The sequence below is a fragment of the Peromyscus eremicus genome, chromosome 14, assembly GCF_949786415.1.
Source record: "Peromyscus eremicus chromosome 14, PerEre_H2_v1, whole genome shotgun sequence".
Lineage (NCBI taxonomy): Eukaryota > Metazoa > Chordata > Mammalia > Rodentia > Cricetidae > Peromyscus > Peromyscus eremicus.
Window position 1 is genome coordinate 37,179,932 of NC_081430.1, and position 14,263 is coordinate 37,194,194.

Consider the following 14,263-nt stretch of genomic DNA (forward strand, 5'->3'; position numbering starts at 1 on the left):
GATGTTCCTGAATTTTACAAGACACCATTTGAATCAGATACCACCAACTTTGAGCTCACTTTTCAGGTTCCAATCCTTCCCAGTACTCCTCCTACCTAATTGTTAAGTCTTTTTCCAATTCTCACCAGACTTTAACCCATCTGCTTCTACCCCTGAGTTACATCCTTCCTCCAGCTTTATAGAACCAGTGCCAAAGAAGCAGTAAACAATGGAAAAAGAAGTTGATATAATCAAATGTATAGTGTATACCATTAATACAAAGACATGCCTTTGAAAATAAAAGTGTCTCCTAGAAAAGGCAGAATTATCTGCTGAGGAACATAGACTTGGAAAAGTCAGACCATTTTCTGAGCCCTCCAGACTTTCTTTCCAAGTTTATAATCTAAAAAGAGGTGACAGCTAGTGTTAAGTTGCTGGTAATAACTACCATTAAAGGACTTGAATCTGAGCAGATAAAGGACTCCCCCTCACCCCTATACAAAAACACACCACCTTATTTTGTCTCTTGCCCTAGGTATGTGACCAGTGTCAAAAAATACAACACGGCATCCACTGATTGTTTACCCCTAGCTTATGGGCCTCTAACAGCATCACTTCTGATGACCTCTTTTTAGCCTCATTCATATTCTTCTTGGTATGCTCTGCTAGATTTTCAAAGAAAGAAACCCATTCAGACAGAAAGACTATACCTGCTGTTTGAAGTCCAGAGTGTATTGTTGACAGATGACAAAATGAAACATGAACTCTCCAATTCCTCTCTGCTTTTGTCCTCACAGTCAAGAGAAAAGATATTTAGACTGAAGTTCATAGAACAAACACTGGCGATGTGGGAATCGAAGCCCCAGATGAGAGAAGCAGTTCCGAAACAGCATCCATGGGCTATAAACAAGTTCTCATCTCTTGACCTGAAGATTATATTTCAGGTTACTGAGCAAACTTCCACTCAAGTTAACAAATTCCTGTGAGTAATTGTTAGAAAGCTACAGAAGAGAAAGCTGCTACATCACTCGAGATGGTAAATGCGATTTTCATACACGGCGTGAGCTACACGCCATATGGATTCAATCTTCACAACTACGACTGAAAAATAGTGTGACTTTCTTAGAAAGGCTTGTAACCAGCAGATCTACAAATGAGGGTAATAATGTTTTATATTGAACACCAACCTGTTTGGTACTTGTTTTTAATTAATAACATAGTTTAAGGTAGGGGAGTCTTTTAAATATATAAATGATAGGATTTTAAGACAGAATTTAGGTTGAGTGTGTCCCCTATGAAATAAAATTAAATTCTAAAAGAAATGCAACTCTGGCAAATAGAATTTAAATTGTATTTGGAATTTAAATGTGTAGTCACCAAACCCCAACGTATTTTTTTACATGTTCTTACAAGCTATAGCTCTTCCAACCTGTACTTAAATGTATAGGCTCTGTACTGAAGAGGAGAACTTCACACTTTCATCCTTATCTTCTGTTTCTCATTCTTACACTTGTCATGTTCTAGTCTTCTTTCAAGTCCTTAGGAACATCAAGTTCATTCTCCTAATTTCTCCAACTGTTCTTTTCTTTATTCTGCATAAAATGTTCTGCGTCTGGCTTTTCACTTGGCTAGCTCCATCTCGATCCTCAAGTTTCACCTTAAAATACTCCTCCTTGAAGAGGTTTCCTTGACAACCCTCCCTGAAGCAGAATCCCTGTCTATGCCTCTCTTTCATCTAGTCCTGTAACACAAATTGCTAAATGGTCTTTTTATAAAAATAAAAAAAAAAACCCAGAGCCTGATATTGGGGTGAATGCTGAAAGATCAGAGAGATAAAGGAACAAGCCACCTCTTACCTCTAGGACTCCTCACCCTGAAAAGCTTTCCTCAGCTGAAAGACTCCTAGCCAAGTAAGGCTTTAGTTCCTATCTCCTCACACCTTATATGCCTTTCTCCACCCAGTGATATCACTTCCTTCCTAGTGCTGGGATTAAAGGCATGTGTGCTTCCCAAGCAAAGGCATGAGATCTCAAGTGCTGGGATTAAAGATGTGTGCCTCCACTGCCTGGCTCTGTTTCTCTCCTAGACTGAGTCAATCTCATGTAGTCCAGGGTGGCTTTGAATTCACAGAGATACAGACAGATCGCTGCCTCCCAAATGCTAGGGTTAAAGGTGTGTGCCACCACTGCCTAACCTCTATGTCTAATCTAGTAGCTGGTTATGTTCTCTGATTTTCAGGCAAATTTATTAGGTATGCAATATATCACCACACAGTCCTTTTATCTCTAGATGATCAATCTGGTTATTTCCTTCATAGCATCCTCCTCAATTTGGAATTATTTTACCCGTTCACATGTGTTATTTTCAGTCCAGACTATAAATTCTAGTGGACAGAGGAAGAAAGTTTGTTTGTGCTCCCCTGGGAAGGAAAGACACCACTATAAACATTAAGGGCAAAGGCTCATAGTTCATAACCTAGATGAAAATGACATTTTGCTAATTCACAGGGTGTGTTGTCCCTAGTTTCTCTGGCTTCAGTGACTTCTTGGTAAATAAGAAAAGAAAGCTATCTGACCCTTTCTCAAAAGTTTTTAGACAACAGATAAAGGTTCTTAGCATATAGTCACTGCATGATAAATGATAGTTGTGGTTTTAGTTCCTAGTATACAATAAGTGCTGAGTAAGTATTTGTTAAATGAATAGCTTCTTCAAAGAGTGGGCTGTGCTAGAAATGTCAAAACAAACTGGAGATAATCTATCAGATTATGAAATGATCATTACCTGGAAGAGATTTATGACCTCAGATACATGGTCATTACTATTCATAATCTATTCATCTATTCTAGGTTGACTTCCTAAATGGCTTTTCTAACTATCCATCACTTTATAGAAAGCCTCAAAGAACTACCCTAGAGCCTCTATCTTAGAGTACACCAAAACAATAAAAATATTTTGATGGCCATGAACATCAGATCCCCTTCCCTCCACCTCTCAATTCAACTCTGCCTTCACCTCCATTTTAGCAACTCATGAAGAAAAACTCCTCTCATTTTCTTTAAATACCAGGGCCAATTCTACCCAAAGGTCTTAATTGTGGTTTCTATTGCTATAATAAAATACCATTACCAAAAGCAATGTGAGAAATGGCAGCTTACAATTTTAATGTCATACTCCATCATTGAGGGAAGTCAGGGGAGGAACTCACAGCAGGAACTGAAGTAGACGTCATGGAGGAACACTGCTTATAGGCTTGCTCCTGACTTCCTCATACTGTTTTCTTATACAAATCAGAACTACCTGCTCAGGGATGAAAATGCACAGAGTCAATTGGGCTCTCCAACATAAATCATTAATCAAGAAAATTCCCCCTCAGGCTTTCCCATAGTCTCATCTGGTACCAGCACTTTCTGAATTGAGGTTCCCTTTTTTCAAATGACTCTAGAGTGTATGAAGTTGACAAGAAAACTAACCAGGAGAATTGATCCCTTGTCAAGTTAACACACAACACATTACCATTAAACCATAACCTTTCCTTTCTTGTTCATCCCCCAAGGTTTTGTATTAATATTAATATCACAACAGGAAACATCCTAACTTTCAAAAGTTCCACAGTCTTTAAAAGTTTCAACACTTTAATAGATCAGTCTCTTTAAAACATCCAAAAACTCAAAGCCTCTCTAAAATATCAAAAACCAGTCTAAAAATTCCAAAGTCTCTTGATTGTGGGATCCTATTACAAAAATTTTAAAATATATATATTCTTACTTAAAGAAAGAATAATCAAACACAGTCACAATAAAATCAAAGCAACATAAATCTTCAACAGGGTGTAAAGGTCAATACTTGATGTCTATAACCTGATAATGATCCTCTGGGCTCCCAAGGGCCTGGGCTGGTTCTCTAACTGTCCTCTGCCAAATGCAGAGCTTGTCTTCTAGGCTCATGCTGGTTCCACTTCCATCTGAAGCTGTCCATGACTCTCACTCCACAATACCGGTAAATCAAAAATGCTGGGGTCCCCAAAGCCAACTCACACACCAGGGACAGATCCCAGTCCCACTGCTAGGGGTCCCACAAACAGACCAAACTACACAACTATCACCGACAGGCAGAAGGCCTAGGTTTGTCCCATGGAGACTCTAGACTCGGTCTCTGTGGGTTTCCCCATTACGATCTTGACCCCACCTTGCTCATAGAATCCCTCCTCTCTCTTCAAATGGACTCCTGGAGCTCAGCCAAGTGCTTGGCTGCAGACCTCTGCATCTGCTTCCATCAGTTACTGGATGAAGGTTCTAGGCCTTACCCTTTCTGAGGAGGAGACGGGCATGTAGAAAGGAAGTAGGGAGGGAGAATGGAAGGAGAGGAGGGAAGGCAAACTGTGGTTGGTATGTAAAATAAATTTTAAAAATGGCATAATTAAAAAAAATGCTGGGTGTCTCATGCCTTTAATCCCAACACTCGGGAGGCAGAGCCAGGGGGATCTCTGTGAGTTCGAGGCCAGTCTGGTCTACAGCTTGAGATCCAGGACAGGCACCAAAACTACATGAAGAAATCCTGTCTCAAAAAACCAAAAAAAAAAAAAGAAAAGAAAAGAAAAGAAAAGAAAAGAAAAGAAAATGCTTGGGTCTCATTACAACTGAGCTGCACCTTTACCAATAGCCTTTTGAAAGCTCTCTGTGAGACTCTGACACAGCCACATGGTGCCATACCTCAGCTTCTCTCCATGACCTACCTCTTCATGCTTTCAAAATGGTACCACCTAGTGATGCTTACACATTATCAAGTTTATCAAGTTCAGCTGACACCTGTGGAACATAGCTTTGTGTGTTGACTCTGAGGAAATACTCATGTTGGTCTCTTCTTAATCACAGCTGATTCTTCAGCCCTCGCTCTCTAGTAGTAATTGTCCCAGCTAAGTTTTCACTTTAGTGGTTCTAGTCTCTTGTTAATCCTATTTGATTCTTCAGCCCCAACTGGCTAGAACCACAGATGCTTATATCAAAATATTGAACAGCCCCAATAGAGCCTTTAGGGAGTTCTTAAACTTTCCTCTAAACATCACAAGCCAAAAACCTCCATCATCTTCACTGCTCTTAGCATTACCTTCTAAGTTTCCACAACAGTTCATTATGCTCTTAACATTCGGTGTCTTTTCTAGCTCAAAGTTCCAAATGCCATTCAAACATTCCCAAAATCACAATGTCAGCAACACCCCACAATCTGGTATCAATTTCTGTCTTAGTTAGGGTTTCTGTTGCTGTAATAAAACACCATTACCAAAGGCAATGTGAGAAATAAGGAGATGATTTCAGATTACAAATCTCGGGTCACACTCCATCACTAAGAGAATTCAGGAGAGGAACTCAAGGCAAGAACTAGCAGAGACCATAGAGGAATGTTGCTTACTGGCTTGCGCCTCCTGGATTGATCGGCCTGCCTTCGTATACAACTCAGAACAACCTTCCCAGGCCTAGCACCATTCACAGTGGTCTTGGCCCTCCTACATCAACTATAAATTAAAAAAAAAAAGTCCCAATAACTTTCCCACAACCTGGTAGGAGCATTTTCTCAATTGAGATTCCCTCTTCTCAAATGACTCCAGCCTGTGTCAAGTTCACACACACACACACACACACACACACACACACACACACACATACAAAACCCTAACCAGAGTACTGTACTTTTTAATTTTTATCAACATTATTTTTAAGAACAAAAGCCCAAAAATAACTCAGTGCTCATTAGCCTGCTTTGTGATATAATCATACAGACAGCCATAGAAATAAATAGACCCAGGGTCAGAGGCTGCTTCCCTATCTAACTACAGTGTTTGTAAGGGTGCTGCATTTATATAAAAAGTCCGTGTGTGTGTGTGTGTGTGTGTGTGTGTGTGTGTGTGTGTGTGCACCTATTATTTGGACTCCTGGAGCAAAAGAGAATTGCTGCATATGAGTCCATGGGAGATTCAGTGAAGGAGTTCTACAGAAAGATATGGCCAGAATTACTATAATCACAGATTTAGTGCAGTGAAAAACTGTTAGCCTGCAACCCTAGAGAAAGAACTTTGGTACTGGTGTCCGGGGAGAGCTGACACTGCAAAGAAGTTATTGTTTTGTGTTGCTTACTCTCCTAAGTCCACAGGAAGCAACTCAAGGTTTGGGTTTGTTTCATATTCTTACTCAGTCTCAACTTTACTCTTAGTCTACACAGCAAGCATCTTCTCCAACTATTCATCAAAATTTCTATTAATTTTTCTTTGCTTTACTGACCAAGATTCTTGTCCATAGTTGGAATGTTTATTTTCTCACCACCATTCATTATACCTCATTTTTTTTTCAGCTAAATCTGTAACTCTAACTAAGGGAAGACTTCACAATAAAACAAAAATAAAAAACATGATTTGAAGTTTTATGAGAAGGAAATAGTACTGTGACCTACTTACAGATCTAGTCTAAATAAAAGCAATTTCTAATGAATAATAGAAATTTGACAAATAGTTACAATATGACAAATAGGATGCAAAGCTCAAATGACCTGTCCTGGTTTCTCGTTTTACATGAGAAAATTCTAAAGAAGAAAGTGACTTACCCAAGGCCTCATGAGATATTTCATATTAGACAGGCATGGTAGAAAGCCCTGGCATTGGGGAAGCTGAGGCATGAATTTAGGGTCTACCTTGGATACATAAAGAATTCCAGACCAGCCTGGACTATGGAGACTCTTATAGTAAACATTTTTAAAAATAACACAAGATATTTATAATCAGGGATAAAGGGAAGAAAACCAAGCAAGTGAACCTAAGACTAGCCAAAACATTCTCTTGTGAGTTCCTTGGCTTCCCATTTGTGACGTTTGCTAAGACTCTTTGCTTTGGAAAAAGCACAGGGCGTCTTTGTGTCTTCTCTAACAGGACTTCCTTCCATATTTGTGTTCTTCATCAATTGCAGCTATCCTGGGGAAGAGGAAAATAAGAATTTTGTGCCAACAGAGAACCAAAAGAAGTGTTTCACTTGCTTTCCAAAAATATTACCACTGTCTTGCTATGTGTTGGGATGAACACACCTGATACCATTTATAGGACCCAGAAGAACAGACAAAGCACACACAATGTACAAAGCCTCAAGTCAGAACACAAGTAACCAAAACAAATTTAAATAAACTAAAAGACATAACACCTTGCCATGATGCCAAATAATTTGAGCATATTTTAAAATGAAAATAGAAGCAGCTTAACTACTGAATTTTCTCACTTTTGATTGAAATGAACATAATCTAATAAATAAAATGATGCTATCACAGCTTTCACCACTGAATCAGGGAAGTCTGGCTGGTAGTCCATTCTGAAGGAGGATTTGGAAGGAGGTAGACTCCATGAGGTGACATTCACAGTATGTGCAGCTTCTTTCAAGCCAACAAAGAGTGACATGATGGCTAAGTTTCAAAACTCTAGATCTAGATTATGAAACAATTATAATAATTTTGAAGTGTTACATCTTGATGAACATGGAACTCATGAAATCTGAATCAGCTATGTACACTATATCCATGCTAGTGACTTGGTTTGGACATTGAGCTAAAGTTATGTAAGATGTTAATCACCATTTAGGTAGGTTGCTTTATCTGCAACTCTCTGTAAATCCATAGTTTTTTTAAAGTTAGAAAAATAAAGCAATTTCCAAAGGAGAATTTTCATAACTAAAATTAAAAATTAGACTTAGCTCATAATGCTGGTGGTGGGTACCTTAATTTAACTATGAGTTATGATCCATACACACATTATTTTCCATCCACTGTCAGTCCCTCTAGCTACCTTTCAGGAGCTGTTTAGAACAATAAGCATTCAGACAGTATCCCAAGGGCTGAGGAAAACTGCACTGTTGGCAGCTGCAAAGCAATGACCCAGTCACAGGCTTCATCTTGTTAGAGAGTACAGCGCAGATTTGTCTGTGCTCTTCTTTCTCCACACGACCCATTTTCATCATCAGAAAAGTGATTTTGTAACTAGCACTGAATATTTCCTCCAGTCATAGTTTCTAAATCACACTTACCTTTCTGGTAAAATATTACTTTTCCTTGTATCACAAGAGCCAATCTAAAGTCTTCTAACAGTGGGATGGGGAGATGGAATCTTTCTCTTTACATACTATCATCAAACTCCCAGGTATTGTTTTCTCATAAAATAATTACTGACTGTTCTCATTGGGCTGTGTTTTAGAGGCATACAGGAGGACTGTGAGGGGGTGATTGTAGCAGGGTCCTTGCTGTTGCTCCCTTTGGGAGCGAGGGCCAAGTAGGCGCAGAGTCAAACCACACAGACTCAGGGAGGCTGGGGGTGGGGGGGATGTGGAAACAACAAGCTCAGTTTATTCAGGAAGAGGCAAGCCTTATATACTCTCCACCCCACCCTTGGGGGAGGTCTGTTGAATATGCATCAGCTGGTGTGACATGGCTGCCTCTCATTGGTCCAGGTCATCTCCAGATCATGTTTCAGCTGCTGTTGCTATGACCATCAGGCAGACCCAGGCTGGCTCTCAGAAAGTATCTTTTTTACTTGTTTGGGCCGTCTGGCCCTCAAGCCTGTTAGGGATGAGTCATCCCACAGGTGATAATATCCTAACCTAAATAACTAGAACATGCTCTCCACCTACTATCCACCATCCTGCAAACTGAGAGAACCTGAGATCATGTAAAAGCCATGTCTTTAACTTACAACAGACGTTGAAAAGAAATGAAAGCAGCCAGATGATATAGGAAGTAGTAGGAAGGATTTGGGGGCAACAGAACCTCTGTGACTAAGATCAGAATGAGCAGGCTTTTGATGTGGAAGCATGGGGTCCAATTAAAGATATACCTTATAAAGAACTTCAAGAGGTATGTGACCAATTTTTTCCAGTAACTAATTTAAGGAAAGCGAATAAAATTCACTAGAGCAATGTTACAATTTATCCAAGACTTCCAAGTTGAAGCCAAGTTCGTTTACTAGCACTTGAGTATGATTGTTTTTGTATAGATTCATCTTCCAGTACACTTGAGACACAGAAGGGTAGATGGCCAACGTGATAAATCCATCTAAATCATGTAAAGGACTAACTAGAGAAGGTTTTATCCTCAGAACTTTAAATTATTTTTATTAAGAAATGGTAACTGGCAGTCAACAGTGGTCCCAGCCTTCTATGCCAGTCAATAGGTGAGTGGCAGGAGAAATGCTTTTTTTAAAAAAGGCAGGGAGGAGATACAGGAGGTCCAGAGATGTTGCTTCTTGCCTCTTTTCTTGAGGTAAAATACAGCACCAGCTGTTACTCCTTTCTCCTGAGATTAGAGGGGAAACTGGATGACCATTTTGTAATTGCAATGCATTTAAATCTGTTTGCAAAGGATTTGTTTATATCCTACAGTCAATACATTTAGTAAAGTAAGCAAAACCCTGCCTGCAATGAGAAGTTCTAAGCTGCATTATGCAGCTTTGTTTCCAGCTACACTCAATAGAGACATGGCGTGCAGCTCCACAGTGATTTCTGGACTCTTTGCCTTTGCCCATTAATTGACTTGATAAGATGTGCTTTGGATTGAATGTCACTGCTACATATATAAACAAGAAGGTATTATAGCTGAGAGAAACATTAATTGCATTTTTCTGGATGAGTCTTTATCTACCAATGCCATCCTTAGTACAAACATGTTCCATCCTCATGAATAAGCAAAAGAAAGACCTTCTAAGTATCTCACAAAAGAATGTATACTTGGTAAACTAACTCTCACTATGGAAAATGAAACATATAATTCCAAAATGGTTGATAAGATGCCAGGCCTCAGCATTAGTAATCTGTCTTGATTGGTCAATGTCCAAATACCATCTTAGATTCCACTTTCCTGCTTTATAATATGGAAAAAAAATAGAAACAACAGCAGCAAAAAAACCTTAAAATATTATTCAAAAAATAATTAACAGTGTAAAGGAAATCTTTACAACAAAAGAAAATATTTGTAAAATCTAATGTAATGTCAACTAAGAAGTCAATATTCAGAGTTTGTAAAGAACATCCTCAATTCAACAAAAAGCAAGTAATGTGATTAAAAAAATGGTAATAGGACTAACACAAAAATTTCCCCAAAATACTATACAAATGACTGACAAGCATGTAAAAAATATCCAACCCCATAAATCTTTAATGCTGGACAAAAAATACAAAGATAAATCCCCCCTGGCCATTAATATAGCCATTATTTTTTAGAGAAAGAGAAAAAATATATAGTATTACTAAAAATATATACAAATTTAAAACATTGCACATGTTAACTAACAACAATGTAAAAATAATAGTTACTATGCAGAATAATGTGGATGATCCTCAAAAAAAACCAGAAAATAGACCTCACATACACAATAAATATAACAAAACCCATTTATGGACACAGATAAGGAAGTGATTGAAAATAGGATCCCAAAGAGAAATCTCCACACATATGTACATTGCATCATTCACAATACAATGTAGAGGTAACTCATCAGGAGATGAATGGATAAAGAAAATGTGGTATGTCCACATCTGAAATATTATTCAGCTTTAAAAAAAAATAAGGAAATATGTCCTATGCTATAGTAGGAGGGAATCTCGAGAATACTATGCAAAGAAAAATAAGTAAAGCAATAAAAGTTCAATATTATCAAGGGGTTAGACATAGAAAACGGATCGCTGGTCATCAAAGATTGGTGAGCAGAGGAAGAGTTTGTCATGTGGCCCACGATGTCCTAGAGAAGGGCTGTACGCTATTGTACAGAGTGAACACTAGGGTGCTGTATGGACCTGAGTTAGGACTCCAGCCACCCATGTAAATATTTAGTGGCCATTGAGGCCCTCTTGTATCTCCAGCCCTAGAGAGTCAGAATCGGGAAATCCCATGAACATAAACCATATCTATAACCTCAGTGTTCAATTGAAAAAGAATGCCTCAATCAATAATGAGGAGAGTGATCAAGGAAGACACTTGTCAACCTCAGGCTTCTACACATATGCATGCGTACATGTATATCTGCATGTACATAATAGGTATATACACACACAAACATGCACACATGCCCACCACAGATACTCATGAAAGAAAACTAAAGGTTCAAATAATACATTATTGTTAACTAGCGTCACTCTACTGTTTAAGAACACAATAGAACTTATTGTTCTGATCTAGTTATGTTGTTAGTTTCCATTTTCTCATGCCTCTTACCCCCTTTCTCCCTAGTCTCTAACAGCTCCCATTGTATTCTTGGTTTCTTATCAACACTTTTAACTGTTTTATATATCCACATATGAATGAAATAAAATGAAAAAGTATTTGTCTTTCTGCCTCTGGGTTATGTTACTAAATATAATGAACTCTACTTTCATTCTAGTTCTCCATTCAAATGATAATTTATTCTTTTCATGGTGTAATAATGTGCATGTATACTTCGTATTATTTATCCATACACCAGTACATGTATACCTACATGGTGTTTTGAAAGAAACATCCCCATAGGAGAAGCACTATTAGGAGGTGTGGCTTTGTTGGAGTAGGTGTGGTCTTACTGGAGGAAGTGTGTCATTGTGGGGGAGGGAGCTTTGAGGTCTTGTATGCTCAAGCTATGTTCTGTGTGGCACACAGTCACTTCTACTGCCTGTGGATCAAGACATAGAGCTCTCAGCTCCTTCTCCAGCATCATGTCTGCCTGTACCCCTCCATGAAGATAGTGGACTAATCCACTGAAACTATAAGCCAGCCTCAGTTAAATGTTTGTCTTTACAAGCATTACTGTGGTCATGGTATCTCTTCACAGCAATAAAAACCCTAACTAAGACAACCTATGTTGTTTCCATGTCTTGGTAATTGGGGAATAGCTCTTCTGTGAGCATGATAGTAGAGATGCCTCCTCAACATATTGGTATTTCCTTGTGATACATATCCAGGAATAAAATAGATTAAATAATAGGGTAGTATAAGTTTCAATTTTTTTGAGGATTATCCATTCCTATGTTAGCAAATGAGCCTACAGTGATTTATATTCCAATTTCCCCACACTTTGAGCAGCACTTAAACTTAGCTGCTGTTGTTAATGTAATAGCCATTCCTACTCAGAAGACAGATCTCACTGTGGTTTGGTTTGCATTTCCCTGATGATTAGTGAAGCTGAGGATTTTTCACATACATGTTGATCATTTGTACATCTTCTTTAAAGAAATGTTTATTTGCCATTGCCCATTTTTAATAGAATTAGTTGATTATTTGGAAGACTTTATACTTTTGGTATTAACTCCCTGTCAAATTCATGACTTGCAGATTTTTTTTTATAACTAATTTATTTTATTCTGGTGATGAGCAACGTCTATGTAAACACTCTTACTAAAACCCTAGTGTCATATCCTATCATTTCCTGACATTCAACAATATCAATCTTTGTAGGTTCTTTCTTTGTGACTTATTTTTGCTTTGCTTTTCTGTCCTTTTTCCCTCTTTACAACCTTATCATGTTGTGGTGATATTTTGTTGTACTCTAATAAAACTTGCCTGAAGATCAGAAGACAGAGCCAGCCACAGAGTTAGCCACAGAGGTCAGGCAGTGGTGGCACACATCTTTAATCTTAGCACTCAGGAGGCAGAGGCAGAGGTCCATCTGGATTTCTGTGAATTCAAGGCCACACCAGGCTACACGAGATTAATCCAGTCTAAAAAAGAAACAGCCAGGCAGTGGTGGCACACACCTTTAATTTCAGCACTTGGGATCACACACCTTTAATTCCAGCACTAGGAAGGTTGAAACAGGAAGCAATGTGGCTGGGCAGAGAAAGTAATACAAGGCAAGAAGAGACAGGAATTCACTCTCTTGCATATGCTCTGTCAGGCTGAGGAGTTGATGAGGTAAAAGGTGGTAGCTGTGACTTGCTCTGCTTCTCTGATCTTTCAGCTTTCACCCTGATATCTGGTTGTGAGTTTTTAATTATAAGACCATCTAGGATTCGAGCAATATCACATCTCTCTGCCTTCATCCAAGTTACCTACTGAAGTTCCATACAATTTACCAGATCAGGCATTCTAATCCTAGTGATGGCTCTCTCCATCACTGTAGATTCTCACTAACACACTGTTAAGCCTTTTAATTTGCCTTCTATGTCTTAGAATAATATTGTCACTGAGTTTTGTACTTTGGGGGAGTAAATCATGCCTTCTCAGGTTTTTGTTGTTGTTTTGTTTGCTTGTTTTTGAAGGAACCTTTACTAGTACATTAATAAATTACTCTGTATTAACTCATGCTCCAGTCTAGCTCTTCTATGGAAGCTACTTGAGAAAAAAAATTTTTTTGGACTGGATTCTTTTTTTATTTTGCAATACAATTCAGTTCTACATATCAGCCACAGATTCCCTTGTTCTCCCCCCTCCCGCCCCCCTCACATTCCCCCCAGCCCACTCCCCATTCCCACCTCCTCCAGGGCAAAGCCTCCCCCAGGACTGAGATCAACCTGGTAGACTCAGTCCAGGCAGGTCCAGTCCCCTCCTCCCAGGCTGAGCCAAGCGTCCCTGCATAGGCCCCAGGTTTCAAACAGCCAACTCATGCAATGAGCACAGGACCCGGTCCCGCTGCCTGGATGCCTCCGAAACAGATCAAGCCAATCAACTGTCTCACCCATTCAGAGGGCCTGATCCAGTTGGGGACCCCTCAGCCATTGGTTCATAGTTCATGTTTTTCCATTCGTTTGGCTATTTGTCCCTGTGCTTTGGAGAAATCTCACACTAGTGACTTAACAGCACACCTGAAAGCTCTAAAACAAGAAGAAGCAAAGTCTCCCAGGAAAAATAGACGCCAGGAAATTATCAAAGTGAGAGCTGAAATCAATAAAATAGAAACAAAGAGAACAATACAAAAAATTAATGAAACAAAGAGTTGGTTCTTTGAGAAAATCAACAAGATAGACAAGCCCTTATCCAAACTAACCAAAAGACAGAGAGAGAGCATCCAAATCAACAAAATCAGAAATGAAAAGGGGGACATAACAACAGACATTGAGGAAATCTAGAAAATCATCAGGTCATACTTTGGGAAAAATTTTTATAACATTGAATTTAGCTCAAAAATATTTTTAAATGTTGGTTGTTAGTATCAACTTGAATATATTCCCCTTGAAATCAGCCATTAGCACTAAAGAAATTACTAGAAAGTATTGATGACTATCTGGACTAATGTACAGAAAATGAAGTCATCTCAAACATTGTGTAGTCTCCATCTCGTCCTCCAACCTTTTTGTTATTATTG